Consider the following 10,121-nt stretch of genomic DNA (forward strand, 5'->3'; position numbering starts at 1 on the left):
TAATATATTATACCATAGAGCAATAATACAAATGCTGTTCTATATGCAAACATGACATCATTATTATTCAGGAGAAAATAACTGTTTTGTGTTACTTTGCGGTTTTCACAATTTTGTTCTTATGCTGGAACTAGTATATCCTTCTCTCCTTCCACCAAAATAGGCCTCAGTTATTCATTTGCCAAGCTTTTTGGAGGAATGTAGAAAATATCTATAAGATAAGGTCTAGATTCTCAGTTATCAGATGTCTCGAAAACAACATTTTTCTTCATTTGTTGTTTATCAAAGCTACAGCCAAAAAATACCTTTATTTTCCTTCTTCTACCTTGAGCCTATACAAAGTGAAGAGACCAGATTTCTGAACATTAAACATCTCTGCTATATTTTTACTGTATTACAGGAACAAAGAGAGGGAACTTACCCAGCTGCAGATTCAAATTTTAACTGGCTTTTTACAAAGCTGTTTTCATTAGCCAATTCTCTTCCTACGATTTAAGTAGGAAATGAAAACCCTTTCCCACGTAAGACCCTGCTACTGGGTGAAAAGTTGATATTGACAAGGTGTTTCATTACTTATTGCAATCTAGGGAAGTCTATGTTACTAATATATTTATGTTAAAATCTTCATTCAATTTCAGTTAAACTGCTAGATGGTAAAAATAAATTGTTATTACATACTATTAGACTGGTAAACTGTTTTAGTTAGGTTGCAAATTAGCATGTTGGAATTTTTGTCTTTGGGAATTTGCATTTAAGTTAATGATTGAATGTGTAACCTCTCCTTCAGATAAGGATTCCCTGTTGGGATTTTAAAGCTATGTATGCAGAATATTTGTCTCCTCTACATGTTTTAATTTTCTATTCATAATTCTCTCTTTGTTGTTATATTTTATATGCAGAATAGACTTTTCCCTACCATGCATTTGAACTGAATATCAGATTTAAAGGACACTTTTCTTCACATTGCTATTTACTTATTATATCGGGAGGGAGGACAGGGATTTGTTTTAAATAAAACCATTCCATCTTAAGTTTCAATATCAAAAGAAAAGCATCTGTCTTTCTCATCTAAATTTAAGTAACTTTTTGTAATGTGGTAAACAAAGATTTTTAGGTATTGTAAAGTTTTACAAGTCATTTGTGGAAAGAGCAGTAAAACTATCCTGATAAAGTAGAAATTATTCTGCAATGTTGTAATTCATAGTTTGACTTTTCATAAGCAAATAAATCCCTAGGTTATAATCAGGACTTCAAATGTGTAATTTTTAAAAATACAGCTAATCACATGATTTTAATACTTTTTTTTGCATTTAAACTGACACATCCCTGTTAATCCAAAAACTTGTTTTTCATTGTCTTTAAAGGTATTTTAAGAGATTATCATGTAAATTCCTTTGTTAACTCCTCAGTCCCTACACACCCAGTTGGAAACAATAACAACAGTAATAATAACAACAACTTTTTACTCTTATTCTAACCTGAAAGTGTAATCATGAAGAAACAGTTGAAATCTTTCAGACTGAGGGACTGAATAAATGTAGTCTTAAAATATTTTTTGGGCTTCTCTTGAAGTTACTTAAGGGAGAAATATGTGATAACGAAATTATGTGTTAGCTTAAGTTTCCTCTAGATTTTTATTTTCAAAATCCCAACTGATGGTTTAGGTAAATGTAGAAATGTCAAAATAATGATATAAAAAAGGTAATAAGTGCTTGTTTCAGCACCACATATACACACACAAAAAAAGGAACGATACAGAGAAAAGTAGCATGGCCCCCATGCAAGAAAGACATGCAAATTGGTGAAGCATCCCATTAAAAAAGAGATATTAACTAGTACTTACTGACTCCCAATACAGTAACAGCCCTAATTAGATAACTTAGATATAATTGTTGACAATTGGAAAAGATAGACTTAGGACCACAATAATGTCTTAAATCCTTTGTAAATGTAAGCTGTTTTAAACCCTTGAAATATTAATATTATCTTACACTTTTGAGAATGTTGAAGCTGGGGGATGTTAAAAATCATTGTTCCAAGATATTGAGATGGTGACAAGATGAGAAAAAAGTCTCATTATATTGCTTTATTATTATGCTACCTATGGCCATGTCTTTGGGGTCTTTTACATTACTCTAACAGATTCTGAGGTTCTGATGGAATTTTAAGATGGAAGAAAGAATTTTGAATGGTAGACATTGTTCATGGTAGGGTGATTAAGTAATTCATCTTTTCAGTCAGTCACTTAATTTCATTATCAACAAATTTAGGTGGTGAGGCCAGTTGGCCACTAAGTCTCTTTTACCACGAGCATTTCAAGATACATGTGTGGAGAGAAGGATGAACATTTTCCTTCAAATTTCAGGACACACATCTGATTCTCAAATAGAATCCCATGAATATTAATCTATGGATTGAAAAAAGAGGTATTTCTACTGGTATTCCCAATAAACTATTTGCCATTTGAGGGCCCCAATTCTTGTTTACATATGTGAGAAGCAGAGTTTTGAATTCTCACATTACTCAAATAAGAATGATTTAGCAAATGTTATGAACATCTGTGCTTCTAAATTACTTCATCCTACAATTGGTACATCTTCTCTAAAGCTTTATTGACTCCAGATTCCCCAAGTTGCAACTATATTAAAACCCAACAGAAGATAAATGTACTAATGACTGCTGGCAAATAGCTATAATGATATGGTTCTGTAGAAAGCTACTAGCAAAACACCAGCTGATGAAGACCATATAACATTTAGAATCCCAGTATGTTACCCCTCAGCCATTTTAATGAGTGGCCAAAAAGTATTACACAAGCATTTATAAAACAAATACTACTTTCATACTTTCATGTCAAGCCATAAGCATCTTACCAGAATGCTGAGGGTAAAACATAGTGATAGTGGGCTGGGGATATGGCCTAGTGGCAAGAGTGCTTGCCTTGCATACATGAGGCCCTGGGTTCAATTCCCCAGCACCACATATACAGAAAATGGCCAGAAGTGGCGCTGTGGCTCAAGTGGCAGAGTACTAGCCTTGAGCACAAAGAAGCCAGGGATAGTGCTCAGGCCCTGAATCCAAGCCCCAGGACTGGCCAAAAAAAAACAAACCAAACAACAAAAAATAAACATAGTGATACTATACTAATTGTATTAACATTATCATAGATGTATGGGATAACAAATTATGATGAGTAATTGACTGAAGTGAATTAATACAGTAATTGTAAAAGAATGATTTGTTATTTATGAAATACTGAACACCAATTAGACTATTAACAGATACTCAGTGCAACCTTTTTTTTTTTTTTGCCAGTCCTGTGGTTTGAACTCAGGACCTGAGCACTGTCCCTGCCTTCTTTTTGCTCAAGGCTAGCACTCTACCACTTGAGCCATAGCTCCACTTCTGGCTTTTTCTATAAATGTGGTGCTGAGGAATCAAACCCAGGGATTCATGTATACGAGGCAAGTACTCTACCACTAGGCCATATTCCCAGCCCTCAGTGCAACCTTTTATAATAAGAATAATGCTAAAAGGCCAAAAACAGTATCATCACTGAAATTAACAATTTCCAATAAGTTCATATTTTAATTCACAATGAGAAAAATGTATTCCACAACTGGAAACTCATAGTAATTGTGTAAACTATAGGATATTTTATATGTAATTTCATTTTGATAATGTTTTAGAGTCACATTTTATTCTGATCAAAATTTTTATTTAAAGCTTTTGGCATTTTGAAACTAGTTTGTCATAAAATATTGTGTGTAATCACAGTACTTATTTTATAGGACAATTGTGAATGTGTAGATTTAGGTTTACTGTTAAGCAAACAATTAAAAAGTAAATCCAGTTTTAACTGCCTATTTCAGGCACTTAATACTCACAAAGACCCATGTTACATTTACCACATTGAAGTTTGTTTTTAAAGACTCATCCTCATTGTTGAAAGTAAATGTCCTCAGGGTACAAATATTAGTGTTCCAATAAGCATATTGAGGTGGTGGTAGTGAAAAGGTCATCTGGATTCCATTGGGAATCTTAGGATTTTGTGAATTTATTGGGAAAATAGTTTTTCCTGTACTGAGGAAGCTTCTTTTTGGTAAACAGTATCTTTCTAAAAGAAAAAGCATGAAGAGCTTGAGGTGTGTATACATTTCCTGGATGTCCAGCATTGTATTCATGAATACTGTGTACCTTGCAATGAACAGTGTGGACACTGTTCAATTTCCAATCTGAAGTAAAATAATTTCAAGAAAAAAAGAATGATTTGTTATAATACACGTACAGCTAAACTCCACACCCTCGTGCAAAATACTGAAATAAATGATGTTCAAGAAAGCAACATATTAGTCATAATTCCAGTGAAAAAAGAGAGGATGATTAAATGTTGTTTCTTTTCTTCTTACAGTTCTACAATAACCATTCCAATGTGTATACCACATGAGAAATTTAACTCAAGAAAAAAACATTCTAGAACTTTTCTGAAAAAGTTGTCATCATGGTGTGTTCACTGAATTTGTGCTACCTTTCTATATTTGCACAACTCTAAGGATTATTTCACTACTTTCTATTTTAAGAATGAGGCTGTTATCTTCTCTATGGACTAAAACAATACACATTCAAAAAATAAAAGTATGATAAGTCTCTAAACCACAAAGGGAAGGGTAATATTTACAAATAATGAGAATGAAACTTGCATGTAAAATGCCTATCATTTTGTATAACATATAGTAGATGCTGACAAAATGCTTATTAATAATAAAGTATAGAACTATTATTAATAGTGCCAATATAACCACTCACTTTGTATAATCTCATAGGTAGAAGAACTTTAAAGTAACATTTCCTTTCCTAAAATGCACAAATATGTAAGATACTACAGCATCCTTAGTAGGAAACATCCAATAATGGGAATATTTGCTGTACTACTCACCATGAAGACAAGTTAATTAACAACATTAGATATAGTTAGCTCATAGCTTTGTAGATTTAAAATTGATGGTTACATTGTTTTGGACCTGTGGTGAAGATGAATGAATGACAGTGACAAAAGCATATAAAAGAAATTAGTCACATATTGAGACAAATAATAAAGAAAATAGGATCAGGGTCCCACAGAACCCAGAGAGAGCCTGCTACATTCTGAGAGACCTAAGGATGTTTTAGTATGTCCCACCTTTTAAAGGTGCACAACACCTCCCAGTACCACCACTCTATGGACCAAACTTTAACATAAGAATGTTTGGAAGACATTCATTCAAACCATATCATTTGCTCCTCTAATCTTGCCATTAATGATAAAAGGCTTTCCTGAGAACTGATTTTAATGTGCTTCCATATAATATTCACTGACAAACCTTCACATGATAAAATCATTCTTTTAACTAACTTATTTTAGTAGTGTTATTTATTGATAAATGAAATCAGTGATTGGGGATGAGAAATTTCCATTTGCTAAGAGTATAGGACACTGGAAAATAATGCTTTAGCCAGAATTTTTACCATAAAGAGAACTTCATGAAAGTAACATAAATGACATCAACATTAAGTGGTTAAAGATAGATCCATTAGAACATGATATTCAAGAGTGAAATAAAGTGATGATACAGCTAAATCTGTTGCTTGTTTGAATTTGAAACTCACATCACCTGAACTATCATTTTGATTGGACTGAAAAAATGCCAAGGAGATTAGTATAATGCACCACTAGGGGTGTCTGTGAAGATATTTCTAGAGATAATTAGATCATGAAATAAATGAATTAGTCAATGGATTGGTAGTATAGTAGTTGTATTGAAAGGTGCTTAAGATTATTGATAGACAGGGCCTAATTGAAGGAAGTAGGAATTGGAGATATAGCATTAAGAGTTATATATTTCCGTGATTCCTTGCCTCTGCTCCCCCTCTATCTTATTGCTGTTGGCTATGAAGTACAGAAGATTCTGTGCCACATGATCTTACTGCCAAGATGTTCAGTTCAAGCACTTGAGGCCAAAACCATGGACTGAGCCCTCTGAGACTAAGACTCTGAAAATAAACTTTTCCTTTCTTAAGTTGTCCTCTTGGATATTTGGACATTTGTGCACATTACATCTCAATTAAATTTGGCCTTCTGAAAGGTAATACTATCTGAAATTCTACCTTATGTTATTTAGCTTGTGACAAGCAGAATAAAAGTACTTAAGAGCACAGATGTAACCGGTGGCTCATGCCTGTAAGATTAGCTACTCAGGAGGCTAGGACCTGAGGGTGGCAGTTCAAAACCAGTTTGGGCAGGAAAGTCTATGAGACTGTAATCTCCAATTAACCACCAAAAACACCAAAGGTTGAGCACTATCCCTCAACAAAAATAATAATAAAAATAAAAAAGCTCAGGCACGGTGCCCAGCTCTAGTTTAAATCACAGGACTCCCAACAACAACCAAAAGAGTACACATATGCTCCTAATGTGTTGCTGTAATTTTCCTGTGTTTTCTAATAGCTGAGATAACATTCTTCAGTGCAATGCTTAGGCATCAGAGAACAATGTCAGTCTGTGAGATCTGGTTTTGAATTCTTGGAGTGCTTCATTTAAATAGAAAAGAAAAAAAGGAAAATTCAAAGATATGATCACTAAAAAATGAAGAACTGTTTTTAACCTCTTCACCCCTCCATTCCTCTCTTCTTCCCTTATAACCTTGCTTATTTTTCTCATGACTATCTTTTTAACATTTTTAATCTGCATAAGTTTGCAAAAGTTATCTCGGCAATGATATGGTCCCCAAATCTCTATGTATATAACTATGGAATTAAAATACAGCCTAGCATTGGCAGTACACCTCAGAATAACCAGTTTTCTTTGTATGTTACCACTACTGGCTTCACCAACATGGGTCAATGGATGTTGGTCAGTTTGTTGACTAGACTGGCTAGCATAGTATTACATCCACACAAATGAAGAAGGCTATGATTTATAGACTACTGAGTGAGAGTAAAATCACTCCCCAAGGCTAACTGGCATGTTTTTGACTAGAAAAGAGGCTTTTGAATGAGTAAAATCACCAGATTACACAAGCAATTTGGGCAAAGTCATGATATAGTCTTCACCTAACTCAGATTTTGGTTGAAGAAACACAAGAGTTAAAAAAAAAGTGCTACTGAGAGCAAAAGAAGAAAAGGAGCCGGTGCTGACAGTTTACAGTTTTTCTACAACTTGTTCAGTTATTTCATATAACTTAAAATCAAAAAGGCTATTTCTAATTTTACTAAATAATGCAAATTTTTTGTTCTAGTAGAAGAAAGGATGCTCACAAAAAATGGTGGCATTACTAATATTACAATAAGAAATGGCACAAAATAAACTATTTTAAAGAAATGATAATATGTGTAGAGGGAATAAAAAATTTAAACAAAAAATATTACAATAAGTACAGCTGTTCATTAAGTTCTTAGAAATCCCTTGTCCTCCCCTCTATTTCTTTTCTTTTTGTTTTTCTTTTTTTTTTTTTTTTTTTTGCCAGTGCAGGGCTTGTGCTCAGGCCCTTGTGCTCTTATTTTTTCATTCAAGGTTAATTTAAGCCACACTTCCAGTTCTAGCTTTTCCCTGCTTACGTCTTCTCCCACAGTTGGCTTCAAACCAGTCACTGGCCCTCTAGTGGTTTTTTGAAAGGTTATTTTCTTTGTAGTTGAGAAGCATTTATTTGACCTCCAACTAGTTCAATTGTCTCTTTTAACTGCTTATTTTTATGTCAATTAATGTTAAGGACAAAATGCAAACATTTTAAGTTTTTCCCATAGTATAGCATTTAACAAAATAATCCCACCTCAAGTCTAATGTGGAATTTATTATTACAGATAAATCAGCAGGAAGTACTATTCATCATCTACAAGCTTGGTAACACAATGCTTACTTCAACATCTAAACACTTAATAGTCTTGTCTCAGAGCTATCCAAACACATTAGTCTACTCCAGTCAGACTCATCAAATCTCAGCTGCATTAATATTCCAGTAGTTCCCATCTGGCAGCTGCAATCCCTGATACTTGGCAACTTCTCATGGTGAGCAAACACAATAGGACCTCCCCACGCCCTCCTTGAGTGTGACAGAAGCATCAATTTAGAACAATTAACTATCATATCTCTAACTAAAAGCAAACAGCTGCTAAAGCTAACATCTAACAATACGGAGAAGGCAGGGAATTTAGGTAGGAGATGAAATATGTGTAAAACAGATTTCTTCCTTTCTAACAGTTGTGACAAAAGCAGAATTTGGTGCCAATGCTATATTGAGGTCCATCACCATCAAGTTATAATTATCTAGAAACTTCCAGAGTCCCTAGAAAAAGACAGCATTTAAATAGAGATTAGGGGGCCTGTTAGTAAAAATCCTAGGACCCAGATCTAGTTTAGCTGAATGTATTCTTGTAGAAGGTTAGTTCTGACACTAACACTGACAAAGAGCTTGACCTTTTCCAACCCTTACTTTTTTTTTTTTAAGAAATGACACACTATCAGGCTGAAACAAATAACCCTTTGGATGCTAACAATCCAGAAATTAACCTGGTAATCATGTAGGAATATTTAGAAAATACTAATGTGTGTGTCTGAAAAGACAGGTACAGATGGTTAACACAATCCTAGCTACTTCAGAGGCAGAGATTTGAGGATGGATTGAGGTTCAAAGCCTCAAGGACAAAGAATAATTCTTTTATCTCCAATTAACCAGCAAAAGGCTGGATCTGAAAATGGAAAAAGCTAAGCGAGATCTTGAAGCTCTGAATTCAAGCCCCTGTTCTAGCACACACACACACACACACACACACACACACACACACACACAGTCACTCATGTTCAAGTCATCCAACAGTGGTGATCAGTAACTATCTCCCCTTTAAACAGGAGACACTTTAATTATTAACCAGAGAAACACCTTTGCTGTTTAATTCACTCCAGAAAATTATCATGAGATACTTGAATACAGTAGCTCTTTGGAAGACCAGGTAAGGCCAGAAATTAGCTTTACCCTCGCTTATCACTGTTAGGCCAGAGTTCCAAAAGAGCAGAAACGGGAAATTTAAAGTCTATTTTCATGTGATCATCACTCCATTTCCACTTAATGGTGGAAATCAGTAAATTAACCCTGACATCTGCAAGCAAATGCAAACTAAAAGATTTTTATTGAACAAAGAACTGCAGACAAGGTTTGATTAAGAAAGACTTATATGGGCTGGGGATATAGCCTAGTGGCAAGAGTGCCTGCCTCGGATACACGAGGCCCTAGGTTCGATTCCCCAGCACCACATATACAGAAAACGGCCAGAAGCTGCGCTGTGGCTCAAGTGGCAGAGTGCTAGCCTTGAGCGGGAAGAAGCCAGGGACAGTGCTCAGGCCCTGAGTCCAAAGGCCCAGGACTGGCCAAAAAAAAAAAAAAGAAAGACTTATAATCGGGCTGGGGATATAGCCTAGTGGCAAGAGTGCCTGCCTCGGATACACGAGGCCCTAGGTTCGATTCCCCATCACCACATATACAGAAAAAACGACCAGAAGCGGCTCTGTGGCTCAAGAGGCAGAGTGCTAGCCTTGAGCGGGAAGAAGCCAGGGATAGTGCTCAGGCCCTGAGTCCAAGGCCCAGGACTGGCCAAAAAAAAAAAAAAAAAAAAAGAAAAAAGAAAGACTTATAATCCAAGAATCAATAGTAACATTTTAATGCCACAGGTGAGTGGAATGATTGGGTAACTTGGCTTATACAATTAGAAGGATGCTTAGAATGTGGTCAGAATAACAAAAAGGAAAACTACTGTGGTAGTGATACACTAATTGAACCTAAAAATTTCCCTGGAAAGTAAGCACCACCTTGTAAAGTAAGATTTGATATCATCTGTGCCTGTGTTTAATAATTATATTAAATGTCATACCCAGGTATATGTAAATAAGCACAAAATACACATTTGAACATTATGATATATACCTTAACATATGAAATTCTCTACAATATAACCAAGACAAATACTCCTGCCAGGGGAGTATACTCCCCAACTCTATGCTTGTTCTCTCCCTTACCAAATGATGGTGAAAGCAACTTTTGATGACTGTGGTGAAAGTTAAATAAGATAATACATGTAAAATCCTTTTATATACT

The 10,121-nt window shown here is 34.9% G+C and overlaps 1 non-coding gene across 1 annotated transcript; it reads left to right on the forward strand.

Annotated features, from left to right (window-relative positions):
• The first annotated feature begins 1,714 nt into the window (after positions 1 to 1,714).
• On the forward strand, positions 1,715 to 1,821 carry LOC125345568. The gene has a single exon (XR_007209757.1). It is a non-coding gene; the product is annotated as a U6 spliceosomal RNA (small nuclear RNA).
• The last annotated feature ends 8,300 nt before the right edge of the window (positions 1,822 to 10,121 follow it).

The sequence above is a fragment of the Perognathus longimembris genome, unplaced genomic scaffold (assembly GCF_023159225.1).
Source record: "Perognathus longimembris pacificus isolate PPM17 unplaced genomic scaffold, ASM2315922v1 HiC_scaffold_5927, whole genome shotgun sequence".
In the NCBI taxonomy this organism is placed as follows: domain Eukaryota; kingdom Metazoa; phylum Chordata; class Mammalia; order Rodentia; family Heteromyidae; genus Perognathus; species Perognathus longimembris.